Raw genomic sequence first — 14,294 nt, 5'->3', positions numbered from 1 at the left:
AGTTTATATTCTAACCATGTGGCTAGAATTATACCCACAACATTAATGAGAAAAAAATTATATCAGAACCAATTAACTTGTATTCATTAAGTGGATAGTATTGGAAGTGAAGGTATTAAAAATGCTTAAATATGAACTAAAAGTCTACTCAGAAAGACTGCCAGGCTAGCCAGTGAACTAGCCAGTGAGCTAGCCAATGAACTAGCCATTAAGCTAGCTAGTGTAACTGGAGATATATATATATATATATATATATATATATATATATATATATATATATATATATAAACGTATATACGATTCAAATCAATCATCCAGTCTGGTTATCTCAGGTTAGCTTACTGGCCAAACGAAATCTAATATCCATATTTTTATCCAAACACACACCCACAATCCTAGCTTCGGCCTATCGTGCACACCCGCACGTCTATTCAGACATGTTTTCTGTGTAAAGAATCCGCTTCGATATAAAGGGAAGGAAAAAGGCTGAACTTTTTTTTTGTTTGTTTTTTTTACATAACATTTCTGGGACTAGTATTTGCAGGGTTACTGTGACAATTGTAATCCCTGTTTATTCTCGTGGTGTCTCTTGGCATGGGCAATGGCGAACATTGTGTTCTAGTGTAGTCTTTTTTGTCCGAACAGCCATTTACCTTGCCAAAGAATGTGCTTTTTGGCTTCACCATCGTGCCTGAGCATGGCTCCAGGTTCCCTTTCTGAAGATGTGCCTGGCCAATTTTTCTGGCTTTTTTCTGCTTTTCAGAAGCATAGCTTTGTGGGGTTTTGCTCTTAATTAAAGCATAGCTACATATCTAGCTACTAGCCAGCTAGCTGCACTCTGTGCTGGAGATTTACTGCAGGATAGTATTTCTGGTTTGTCCAACAACATGTAAATTACTCATATTACTAGCATGCTATTTGAAGAATTTTCAGTAAGAATTTGGTAAATGGCAATGTTACAATATTAGTAAAACTGTTAAATGAGGAATACCTTTAAATGCACAAGTATTTCAATCTTATCAATATATTTCTACAGATCTCAGAGTTTATTTTTTAACATTTACGCCCACCCGCCCCCTCCGCCTCCGAAATGAATTCCTTACTACGCCACTGCTTCTGTTTACTACCTCTGACTTTCTTCTCTTCCGTCAATCTCGATCTTCACGTTGCCTACAATTCATTCTGCACTTTGTCTTTATCTACATGCTACAATCTGTAGAAATCTCACATCTTTGATTTTTTTCCTGCCTCTCTCTATTCGGTTAAAAAACTTGAATAAATCTAACAGGTTTGCATGCGATAGACCGTCAGGAAATAAACACTTTATTTATAATCAGAGCGAAGTAGGTGAGGGAAGAAAAAAAAAACCCTTCTGAGCAAGAAAACCTCATTTGTGGCCTGGACTTTTACAAGAATTCTCAATCTGAGAAAAAGAAAAAAAAAAAAAAAAAAAGAGAAAAAAACACACCAAAGTTTTTTACTCCGAGTACATTCTCTCAAAAGGGGCCTCGGTCCGCCGGAAACCCCAGCCGATACATCTCTTTCCTAAGAAAAGGTAAAATCCCCGCGGGAGGTCTGGCACGAGGCCAAGCCCACGTTACCCAACAGTACAACACTTTTTCTGACTGACGTGTCATTCGGCCAATCAGCAGCCAATCATTTCCGAACTAGTCTACCATGATACAGGTCCCACCCTTCCTGTTCTGTTTTGACTGTGCATGCGCTCTCAGTACCCCCACACACCCATACACGCGAGCACTCATTTTTACTCGCTCTCCTTCGATATTACAGGTGGGAAAAGCGCCAAAAGCGCTTGTCCATTGATCCAGCTGCGTTAATTCTGACCTGGTCCGTGACATGAGGTCACAAGTTGCAAATTCACACGTGAGCCAGAAAATATATATTTATAACAAGATATAACCAAGATATAACAAGAAACTATAAATACAAAATGTACAAAAGTCAGTGACGCACTTCGAATAGCAATACAGAATTTGAGAAACTTTAATTTTTTTAACAAGAGGTCTTCAGATACACGAACCATGAATGTCCTGCTTTCAAGCAAAATACAACTAACGTAATGGGCTGCATTTATTCATGTATAGGGAAAAACAGACAAAAAAGATGATTTAAATATATATAGAAAATGCGTAAAGATGAAAATATTCTGACAGAAAATATGAGCGAAAAAAAAAAAAAGATAGAGAGTGAGACAGAGTGCAGGCTACTCACCCCGGTCTCACATCACTCCGGCCCTTGTTTCAGCGCTTGTAAATCTCTCCCTCGTTCTCCCAAGCGCAGAAAGGAAAGAACCACAGCGAGAGAAGAGACAAGTGCACACTGCCGAGTCGTTTCCCCTCCTTAAACTGAGCTGTCACTTCTCTCTCTCTCTCTCTCTCTCTCTCTCTCTCTCTCCCTCCCTCCCTCCCTCCCTCTTTCTTTTCTCTCTCTATTAAGAAGCAGCAGCTTGCTATCTATTTCTCTCTCTTACTAATGAAACTAGAGCATGACTCACTATCATGCACACACACACTGCCATCACAGGTAAAAAGTGTCCTCCTTTCCTGTTCCTCCAAAGTCCAGGATGTTTTTTTTCCCCGCTGGGCTCCTTTTTATCACTTGTGGCCTGATGATTCATTCGCTTGCACAACTAGGCCGAAAAAACACACTTTTACAAACAGCCAGGAGTGAGTGGGACAACAGGCCATCTTTACTCCCACACGCGTGCTTGTGCGCACACACACGCACACACAGAAAAAGTGATTGTGAGCATAAAACATGGAGCAGGATTAAACAAGGGGAAAATGCTTTTTTTTTTCTTCTTCACAGACAGTTACATCCTTTTGAGCTTATTAAGCAAAACTGCCTCTGTGTTACGGCTGTCAATTAGGAATAATCACTATACGACATTGAGTCAACCGCACACACACACACACACACACACACACACACACACACACACACACACACACACACTCATCACAACCCTTAAGCGACCGCATAATACATTCGTTCATTACTAGCAGTTGTAAAAGCCTAAAAGTTTTTTTTTATTTGCTTAGACACACAGGACGCAACAAATCGGGGATCACAAGCACCTGCGTGTGTGTTTCTGTAGGCATGTAGAAAGCAATTTTGCCAAGAAAGTCTTATCTCAAGTCAAATTAAACAATACGCCAAGTTTGAAGAGGGATGATGATGATGATGATGGTGATGCAATATTGCAGTTTTACATCACATGTTAGAGCATCGACAACAAAAACAAAATCAGTTTGGGGAACTCGAGCTCGAAGTCAGTGAAGAACCAGCAAATGCTTACTGAGACACACATTTCTTAACCTGATTACTGGAAACAACAGGATGTGTGTTTGAACCTGCTCTAAAGATATATCAAATATAACAACTTCAATAAAGATGAAGTAGATCATTTCATTCGGTTTCCCCTAAACAAATTATACAAATATGAACAGGTAGAAATTTGAGAATGCTCTCTTCCAAAGTTTTCAGTTGAATGTCGCATTGTTAGGTTTATATCATCTGTAACCTCAGAATTCATTTCTACACTTATTGCAACACAAAATATAAAATAATTGAATAGCAGTTTTCATAAATGTATACATTATTGCTATAAATATAAATAAGTAAAAATATTGCACTAGTCAGAAAAAATAACCATGTTAAGATGTTGCTCTGTGAATATATATATATATATATATATATATATATATATATATATATATATTTTATTTTTTTTTTTTAAACAATATTGCATTATTATAATGTACTCTATATAGCAGGTTTTTACCATGTTTCCCTGCGGATTAAAAGAAGTCGAGGAAAAAGTAGGTGCGATTAAGTAAATTAAGGATCACATCAAATTTGTGTTTGTTTTACTGATAAATCGTAATTATTTACATTCAAATGTGACTTCTTTTAAACAGACTCTATTACATGCATGACACATTTGAATGTTCAAAAATAATTTGCATAATTTATGTGTTTGATATTTACAGTAGCATAATATCACTATTTTTAACAGAACATTGATGGTGACTGGTTCACATGTTCTAAAGTTAATAATAAACAGATTAAAATGCTGAGCTGGTATTTAAGAAAGTATTATATAATTATATATATATATATAATTGCTAAAATATGTTGTATATGTTATATGTTATGTTATATGTTGTAATGATGTAAACTAGATGGAAGGAGTCTCCAGTGTTACAGTTCTGTTTCTCAGTAACAGTCAACAGTTATAGTCTGATTTATATTAATAATGTAATCTAGTGTACCAGTGTAGATTTATTTATTGCTAGAGACTCAAAGCACTTTTGTACGTCGCTCTGGAACAGGGCGTCCGCTAAATGTTGCAAATGTAAAATGTGACATGACAATCATATTTATTTTTTTCTTCTATTTGCTACTAACTGCTGGATGATCTACCACACAAAGCACGATAATGCTGTACATCACGTGCCTGGATAAGGAGATAAGCATTTGTGATGGAGAATTACTGAGAATCTAAGGCTTCATCATCTTCAATCCGGATACATTTGAAAACATTTCCGTCTTTTAAAAAGCTCCGCATGCGTCCACACTGTCGTTTCCAATCATATCCCAAAAGTCCCTCATCCACACTGAAACTTCTAAAAATGCTTACGTCTCTGTACTGCGCAGGAGTTTAACATAAGATGGTTCGATCTGTGTCAATTCCATCTCCTGTTTATTTACTTTCCGGCACTTTGGAACCTCGTGGCAATGTCGAGGAAAGGCACCGTCACATGAAAAAAAAAGTGTGTCATCAGCATTGAAAGCCTCCGTTTTCACAGACATTTGTGGACAAATCAGAATGTCAAGCAATAAAATGGTGTGCTTCATAAAATAACCGAGAAATGATATGGATCATTTCAGATTTATACTAGATATCGATTCATACTGGAAATTATCGAGGGAATAGAAAATTGTACATGTAGATTTGGCATTAGGGTTTTTTTTTATCCATTTTCTCAGCATTATTTCTCTCTCTCTCTCTCTCTCTCTCTCTCTCTCTCTCTCTCTCTCTCTCTCTCTCTCTCTCTCTCTCTCTCCTCTCTCTCTCTCTCTCTCTCTCTCTCTCTCTCTCTCTCTCTCTCTCTCTCTCTCTCTCTCTCGGATTCTTTTTTGCACCACCCAACAACATATTTCTACTAATCCCAATAAGCCATACTTCATACAAATGTAAAAATAAAATAAAAAAATGCTAAACTCTAGCACCACCTCAGTTTAAATACTAATAAGTTGGTTTGGGATTTGCTTTTTTTTGTTGTTTTCTTCCTAAACTGTGATTTCTAACCACAGGCTCATACTTTACGTATCACCCATGTACATCTCACTGCTAAATCTCACATTGGCATCTACACAAAAACATACGAAATAGGGTAATTTCAGGGAAATGCCACTTTTATTATGTCCCTACTAAGTGTGTGTGTGTGTGTGTGTGTGTGTGTGTGTGTGTGTGTGTGTGTGTGTGTGTGTGTGTGTGTGTGTGCGTGCGTGTGTGTGTGTGTGTGTGTGTGAACTTCTCTATATTACTACAGCAAATGTACTCAAATGAAAACCTATGAGCTGTAACAGTCATCTGTTATAAAAATTTTTTTTTTATAAAAACCCCTTAACTTGCCCTTTTAATAAACTGGACAGTCTATGTTACCAGGCGTAAATAAAAAAGGACACTGTTTCCAGTTATTAGAAGGGGTGGGATGGTCAGTGGTTGTAAAAACATGACCGCATTCAGAAAGACAAGGAGCTTTGTGAGAAGCTGAAAGCAGACAGGCAGGACCACAGAACATGACGGTTAATTATTTCGTTTGTGTGTAATGACTTAGTCGAGTTTCTGATTGACTGATCTCCTAGATGACTGGAAGATTACATGCTGCAGTCTCATTATTAAAGCATTGCTGGTTCAGTTAACAGGGGTGATTTCTGTGTGGATGACTGATTCTGTGGCTCTGGAGGGGGGGGGGGGTTAACGACGACATGATGGTGCAAATTGTTCTTTAGTTTTGTTCAAGAACAATACTAAAAGTACTCTAAAAATCATGGCTACAAGTTTGTGTTTTGTGAAATTACCTTTAACTAGCTCTTTGACTCACTAAGCACACCTTATAGTTATTAACATTCATAAACATACCTCAATGATCAGTAATATTCATGAAACATTATTAAGTGGCTTTTATTAATCATAGCAAGAGTTTAACATAAGGGACTTGAAAGTGAAAAATAAAATTGTCACACAGCAATGTGTAATACAGAAACATTGTTCCCCAGCACTACAGTAGTACAATTTCACTCATGCACCCCATTTAATTAGTAAAACTAACCCCTGTGTACTGTCCCACAGCATACTAGACTAGAAGACTAACAGCTACTCAATAAACACAAAAAAAGGCTAATTCACATAACTTACAAGACAATATCTTCTATTTAATAGGTTCTATTTAAGGGATTTCTTGATTCAAATGGTTCAGCAGTAATCAGTTATCTGGGTGTGGCAAGTAAATGTGCACTTTTTCACAAGTGTGGTTAATCGCAGTTCATTTTTTATTTTGCCGGGGGGGTATCAGGGTTAAATTAATATTCGTTTGATGATCTCAATTATATACCTGCCAAATATGAACAAATAATAATAATAAAATTAGGAATGGGACAAATACTTTTTAATAGCACTGTATATCACTGTTGTTAACATTTTTCAGTACATTGATGGAGGAAGTCTTCAGTGCTTTGGTAGTCAGAGGGAAAGCCATAATGTGTGTTCTGGTTTCTCAGTAACATCTTATCAAAGTTTAGCACAGAGATAGAAAAGGCTCTGAGGGAAAATGTTCTTAATAATGGGAACACACCTATTTTATAGACATTCCACTATTTATAAATCAACTACAAACAGAGTTTGGGGGCTTGAGTCCATTGTTTTTAAAAACTAAAACTAGATTCTTAGAATTTATTAGGAAATTTGAGATTCTGGATTTACATTCTATTAATTGTTCATTTAGCCTGCAACAGCAAAGGAAAAACCATGGCTATGAACAAATATTAACTGAAGCCTAATCTAAACTAATATCAATGCTACAATTAAAAAGTCATATCCAATGCAACAAAATTATGTGGCGAAAAGCTATAAAATACCCTCTTAATACAAAAAGTCATGACATGGATTGTGTAATGTGATATTATCAAGGGAAAAGGGAGTAATTAGGCACAATCAGATTGTCTAAGCTTGCTTACTAAATACAAAAATCAAATCCACTACTTAATCTTTTATTATGAATTGTATCCACTATAAACATTATTATATAAACTGAGTTAAAATAGTGAAATAATATCCATCAAGTCTACTTGATATATATATATATATAATGTATAATTATATATTTTAGATTTTAAAAATAGTTTTTTCAATTTTTTTCAGCTGGACACAATGTTATGTACAACTAAGTCATCTAAAATATAATTCAGGGAGGAAACAAATAATCAACATAATTTTACAGAATGAATCCTTCAAACTAATGTTTCCTGATGCAAAAGTTTCAAAATGCTTTTAAGAATTCCTTCCAAAAAGTCATTAATTCTACATTATTTATTACTTTAATAATAATAATAATAAAAGAAAATGGGTTGGTGAGTTAATATTTCATGGCTGGGTAATGCATTGTGTTACTTATTATACATTCCAAGAAAACAACACACAATTCCAAGCTAAAGTGTGAAGGTCTTAAAAAATTTAGCGAGCCCAGAGGAATAACTATTCTTGAAAAAAACTGACCACGTGTTAAAATAGATGGCTGCAAAGATGGTAAAGATAAAACAGGGAAAATTCAGCAAACAGAGCAATGGGGACAAAAATCAAAACAGTCAATTAGTCAAACGGAAATACAAAAACGTTTGGTCTTCGCAATTTACTCAATGTTCAAAGGCTTTATGTACACAGATCAGCCAAAACATTAAAACCACTGACAGGTGATGTGAATACCACTGATTATCACGATACAATGCCACCTGTCAAAGAGTGGGATATATGAGACAGAAAGTGAACAGAGAGTTCTCAAAGTTGTTGTGTTAAAAGCAAGAAAAATGGGCAAGAATCAGACTATTTTGTTTGAAGCCAATTTGTGATCGATAGTTAATTGGGTCAGAGCGTCTCCAAAACTGGAGGTTTTGTAGGGTGTTCCTGGTGTGGTTAGTTTTTACCAAAACCGATGTAAGTGGTTTGGAAATCGAACAGTTGACGCAGGGTGTTGACGTGGCACTAATAAATAATTTCAGGTAATAATTTGGTTTCAAACAACAAAATGTTTATTGTACAACCGCAATTTCAATAAATGAAATCGAATTAAAAACAGCATGCAATGATTTGCAAATCTCTTAAACCCACATTTTATTCAGAAAACACATCAAATGTTTAAACTGAGGAAATGTGCCATTTTAAGGAAAAAAAATAACCAGATTTGAAATTTGATGGCTGTAACACGTCTCAAAAAAGTTGGGATGGGGTAAAAAAAAAAAAAAAGCCTGTAAAAAGCAAGTGTTATTTTTTAATAAGTTGGAGAAACATTTTGCAACTAATTAGGTTAATAGAGAGCAGTTCTGTAAGATGATTGGGTATAAATGTACAGAGTCTCTCAGAAGTAAAGATGGGCAGAGCTTCAGCAATGCCAGTGATCCTCAAGCCCTCAGGCGCCACTGCATTTAAAACAGTCATGATTCTGTAAGTCACTGCATGGGCTTATTAACACCTCCGGAAATCATTGTCTGAACGCAGTTTGCCATGTCCTCCACAAATGCAGGTTAAATCTCATTCATGCAAAAAAATGCATGCGTGAACATGATCCCGAAACGCCGCCATCCTCACTGGGCCAAAGCTCATTTAAAATGGACTGAGGCAACTTGTAAAACTGTTCTGTGGTCAGACAAATTGAAATTTGTATTTACAAAAACATTGCGTCCTCCAGACTAAAGTGGCTTGTTATCAGTGCTCAGATTAAAAAGCCGCATCTCTGATGGTATGGGAGTGCATTAGTGCTTGTGAACTGGGCAGCATGCACATTGGAACGGCTCCATCAATACTGAATAGTCTATAAAGGTTTTAAAGCAACAAATGCTTCCATTCAGGAAGCATCTTTTTTTAGGGAAGTTATTGCATGTTTGAGCAAGACAGGGCTAAATACCAGAACACCCAGAACTGTTAAACAGCTAGAATCCTGTATCAGACACATACAGACAACATTCCACTAATAAAACTTTATCCAATGGTCTCCTCAGTTTTCAGCTGGACAGAGGATGTGATGCAACACAGTGGTAAACATGGCCCTGTCCCTGTAGCAGCCATCAAATTCGAAATGACCTTATTTTTTTCCATTAAATAAAAGATTCTCGGTTTAAATATTCTTTTTTTAATTACATTTTATTTTGAATAGAATATGTATTTATGAAATTGCAAATCACTGAATTTTGCATCCCAACTTTTTTTCGAATTGGGGTTGTACTTTGACGTACATTCATTTACGATAATTTTATACTCCGCAATAAATGCTGACATTCTTTTCATCTTGAGGTCAAACATTAACCGCAGGAGCGAAGGCTTGAATATCAACTGAAGATTAGCAGGCCCTCTCCTACATCTTGTAACATTTAAAACGGACTGTTACATTCTAAGCCAGAGAAAGCTTCCGTCTTGCGTTTGTTGCTGTTCTTGTATGCCTGCGATAATGGATGACTCATGTGGCATACGTGTACTTTGTACTCACACAACAAAAGGTAACACAACATGTTTACGAGTAGTAGTGTTTCAGAGTCAACAGATTCGTTAGTTTACAACATTGATGCCTACGCTGGGCCAGAAACTGTGGAACTGGGTCAATGGTCAAGGACAGAGTGGGAGATAAACTCAAGGCATTTTACTATGCTTGGGGAAGCTTTATGTAGATAAGTCATATAAATTTTTTTCGTCTTTGAAATTTTGGATGATATGACAAACATTTAATGACTTGAATAAAATATATTTCTTTGATACATATTATTTATCATGATAGTGCTGCTTTTTTTATTTTTTTTTATTGAGTGATATTCTTTTAATAAATTAAATTCGTAACTGATATGAGTTTGGTGCCATTGGATAAGTAAAATGTGATTGAATAAAAATCCAGTTCCCTGATTGTGATTTTCTATTGTAAAAATTCTGCAATAACATTTTAGCAAATCCCAAGCCGGCAGCTGGTCTGATAGTACAGGACATTTGAAGCATTTCAGGTTTAACATAATTAGGGAATGGAATAATATTATCAGCTGGACAATCAGTAACTGTAGCTTTTCTTGTCCTTTTTTAACCCTTTTACAAGAGGTTGTCTAACATTAACCTTTTCACTATTTATGTTACTAGGCTGAACATTGTTTAGACAATGTGATGCATCGATTTTCATAGATATTTTGTTTATTTTGACTTTTAATTGTAAGCCTAATTAATCTTTCATCTTTTAACTTTATTTACAGCAGTTGTAAACTACACTGTGTTTATACAGTGTTCTAACTGTGTAGTGTAGAGTTCAGTAGTGTGATGGTGGATGGAAAAATGCTATCCCTGAACCTGCTGGTTCTGGTGTGTATGTTCCTGTATCTCCTTTTTGATGACAGGAGGTTAAACAGTTTGTTAATGGAATAGTTTCCTAAAGCACTTTATAACAATAGGGGTGAGTTCAACTGGGCGAAAATCATTCAGCTATTCTGCAGCTGAGTGCTTAGGCACTGGTATGATGGCTCTAGTCTTCAGGCATGTAGGAACCGTGGCTTAGGCCAGTGACAGGTTGAAAATGTCAGTGAAGACCTATGCCAGTTGTCCAGCGCATGCTCTGAGAACACGTCCCGACCTGCTGCCTTGCGTGCATCCACCGCTGAATAGACGTCCATTGTTGAGAGTGACAGTGGACTGTGAGCAGAAGAAGAGTCAACGATTATGGTGAAATGTCCTATGCCTTGATAGAAATGAGCAAAAAAGTGATTAAGTTTGTCCGGTAGGAAGGCACTGCTGGTTGGTTGAGATCGTGGTGTCCAGTGTGTAGTCTATAATGGTCTGGATGCGTTTCCACATGCGTCTGGGGTCAGAATTGTGGAAGTTCTCCTCTATATGGAGTTTGTATGTGTTTTTTACTCTACTTATACCCCTTTTTAGGTTTATGTATATTGTATATACCTGATCCAGTGTGTCATCCAATCTGGTAGAGCAGGAGACATTATGGTGACATTTTGATGAAAGCTCCTTTGGGATGTTCCTCCATAGCTAATTTACCGTTAGTGTCCGGGGGAATGTACACTGCAGTAACAACAATGGCTGAGAATTCTCTCTGAAAAAAAAGGGCCTGCACTTAATCATCAAATACTCTAAATGAGCAGACCAATGACTTCCAGTTACAGTAGAGACCGTGCACCAAAATTTGTTAACAAAAATGCACAGACCTTCACCCTTGCACTTAACCAGAGTCCACTGCCCTCCTGTCCGCCCGAACACCACTGTGACCCTCAAGATTTGTGGCACTGCTGGGAATGTTGTAGTTAAGCCGTGTTTCCATAAAAATCATTACATTACATTTCTTAATCCACTTGTGCAATGTTAACCGAAGCAGCAGCAGTTCACCCATTTTGTTCACAAGAGACCGTACATTAGCAAGAAGGTGTTTGGAAGAGATGGTTGATGCGGGTATATCCTCAGCCTAACCCTAATGCCGGTGCTGGGGTTTTACTGCAGGCCGAGCTGGATCAGCAGCTACCGGATATGAGATATGAGATATGTGTAAGACTATTCTGAGTGAATAAACTTGCAATGGAGAGACGCTGGGTCTGCGTTGTGCATGCGTGCATTTAAATACATTATGGGCAAAGATATACTAGCAATTTCTGCTCAACTGTTGTGGTGGTGTTCGTTAGTATAAACGCAGGGTGCGGTTTACCCTCCTACGATCTGGTGTCAACCAGATGAGAATGGGGTTTCTATTTAGTCTGGTTCTCCTCTTGTCTTCATGAGGTCTTGAGGGGATCCAATCAGATCTGTATATCCGGATCTCTGCTTGGTGACAATGTCTGTTGTTAATGTGCTCTAGAAATAAAAGTAAATTGAACTAAACTTTTAGAGGGGACTATTAACATTATTTACTGCGTTTTTGCTCAAGGATCAAATTCAGAACCATCCAGTCACAAGCACAGAAACCTAATCGATGTGTCTCAAACCGAAACATAAAGTGTGGTTCTTCTTTTACACATCAAGTGTCTGTTTTCTTCATTACACTGCCTGGTGAATAAACTGCAACCTGTTTTTGTGAACGGCGATCTCTCTCTCTCTCTCTCTCTCTCTCTCTCTCTCTCTCCTCATTTCTTTTCCCTCACTGTCAGCTTTAAATCAGAGGTCTTTGTAAAGGAGGGGAAAAGTATAATGATGGAAACTTTCATTTCAAAAGAATCATGCACTCTTTCCTAGAAAAGATGGTCAAGGACTTTTTGTGAATTCATCAAAAATGACCTAAACGCTTCAGCTAATCTGCTGCTGCCATGTCATGACTTTCATGCTAAATTTACTGCGCAATACTTTAAGCTAACATAGAAATGACACTTCTTTTACACTGGACTGGACTTTCTGGACCGTCACTTTAACTCCGGACTTGAACAGCACAGTGTCACTTTGTCACATTAGACATGGACACTTTAAGGATAAATCACACTGAATTACTTTAATCTGGTCTCTGTCAATATCTGCCGAACGCATCCATCCCTTTCGGGCAATTCATGTGCATATTATATATAAAACCCTTATCTCACACTTTTTAGTCATATTATACTTAATACTTATATTTATTAATTTTTTTATTTACTTTATTTTTATCCTTATTTTCTATTTATGTTAATGTTTAGCTGTTAAACAGTAGCAAAAAGAATTTCACTACATGTAGGTATGCGTTCATACGTACTCTGTGTGAATGTGTGTCACAAATAAAATAAATAAATAAATAAAATTAGAATACACACATTTGACCTTTATCGCAGGGTTCACTGGCATTTAACCCGTTTACTGTATGCATATATTTATTTTGATGTGAAAGCACGAACACAAGATAGAAGCCTCCATGGAAGTGGAAGAAAGTGTAAAAGAGAAGTTTGCTGAAAGAGAAAAAATACAACACGAAAGCACAGAATGTTTATGTCAGCATTGAAGTACTTCCTTACAGTGGTTCTTAGGGGTCAGTTACAGTAAATGGAAGTCAATATAAATGTTTGTGTGTGCCTATGTGTAAGATCACATCTGCTGTTATAACTTCCTCCATTACCAATTTATCACTTCCTGCTGTCTCATGCCGAGTACACATGTCCTATTGTTCTCCACAGTTGTGATGTTGCTATTACTTATTATTTTCTCTCTCACTATATATATCTCGCTATAGACCATTACCGCCCTGCATTGAGGAAAAATAAGAGAGAGAATGACCAAAGGGAAGTGTGTGTGTGTGTGTGTGTGTGTGTGTGTGTGTCTCTGTCAGTGGGGAAAAAAGGCTTCTAGTGTGCTCGAAGGCAGCCAGAAATAATTTATATATAAAAAAAAAAACTATATGTAGTTATAATCCCACAGTCTTCAGTTAATGAAGACTTTAAGAGCCATGTTTGTATAAATCAGTGGTTCTCAAATGTTTTTCTGCCATTCCCACTTTAGAGGGGAATGGATTTCCAAGCCCACCTGTCCTCAATCACCCCAAAAAATTATAATAATAAAATCCTTTAAGTTCAAACATGTCTAATTCATTGAAATATCAAGTTCTAAATCATCAATAACATCAAATAGCATCAAGTTAACATTATAAGTGAACTTTATTTTTAATAGAGAAAACCATAAATGAAGTACACATTTAAAAAAAAAAAAAAAAAAAAAAAATAAAAAAAAAAAATCATAAAATGCTGCCATACATTGTGCCCCACCTGTCTTGCATTTATTCTCCACTAGAGGGGCGCACCCCATACTTAAGAAACACTGGTATAGAGAACCCACCCTGACCCGTATGTTTAGTGTATCTATGATTTTGATACGTTTCCCGTGCGTTTCCTTGTGTCCTTCTGAGTCGCTCTCTACAAACCTCGCAGCTCGCTCGATTATTTCCCAAACACGCAGTACATGTTAATATGACAAAAACAAACAGAAGCAATACTGCCCTCAACAGCTTTATTACTGTATTACAGTCCTTTTTTTTCTTTTTTTTTTTTGTAGCGTGCACACTTTCACTGCA

The 14,294-nt window shown here is 36.7% G+C and overlaps 2 protein-coding genes across 10 annotated transcripts in view; one reads left to right on the top strand and one right to left on the bottom strand.

The window, feature by feature from the left end:
- Window positions 1–14,294, top strand: part of LOC310719287 (histidine ammonia-lyase-like) — a 135,034-nt gene that overhangs the window by 6,844 nt on the left and 113,896 nt on the right. The window lies entirely within an intron of this gene.
- The window catches only part of LOC310719299 (uncharacterized protein), a 56,659-nt gene that overhangs the window by 23,928 nt on the left and 18,437 nt on the right, over window positions 1–14,294 (bottom strand). Inside the window, exon 1 of one of the 9 annotated variants that reach the window (XR_014531434.1) lies at window positions 2,233–2,937. The exons of 7 other annotated variants lie outside the window; for them this stretch is intronic. The gene's annotated coding sequence lies outside the window, so the exon portion shown is untranslated. Of the gene's footprint in view, window positions 1–2,232; window positions 2,938–14,294 lie in introns of those variants that run through there. One more of the 9 variants, XR_014531435.1, reaches the window with a different exon arrangement.

Source organism: Silurus aristotelis (assembly GCF_946808225.1).
Source record: "Silurus aristotelis genome assembly, chromosome: 24".
Lineage (NCBI taxonomy): Eukaryota > Metazoa > Chordata > Actinopteri > Siluriformes > Siluridae > Silurus > Silurus aristotelis.
This window is presented reverse-complemented; position numbering and strand designations above follow the sequence as displayed.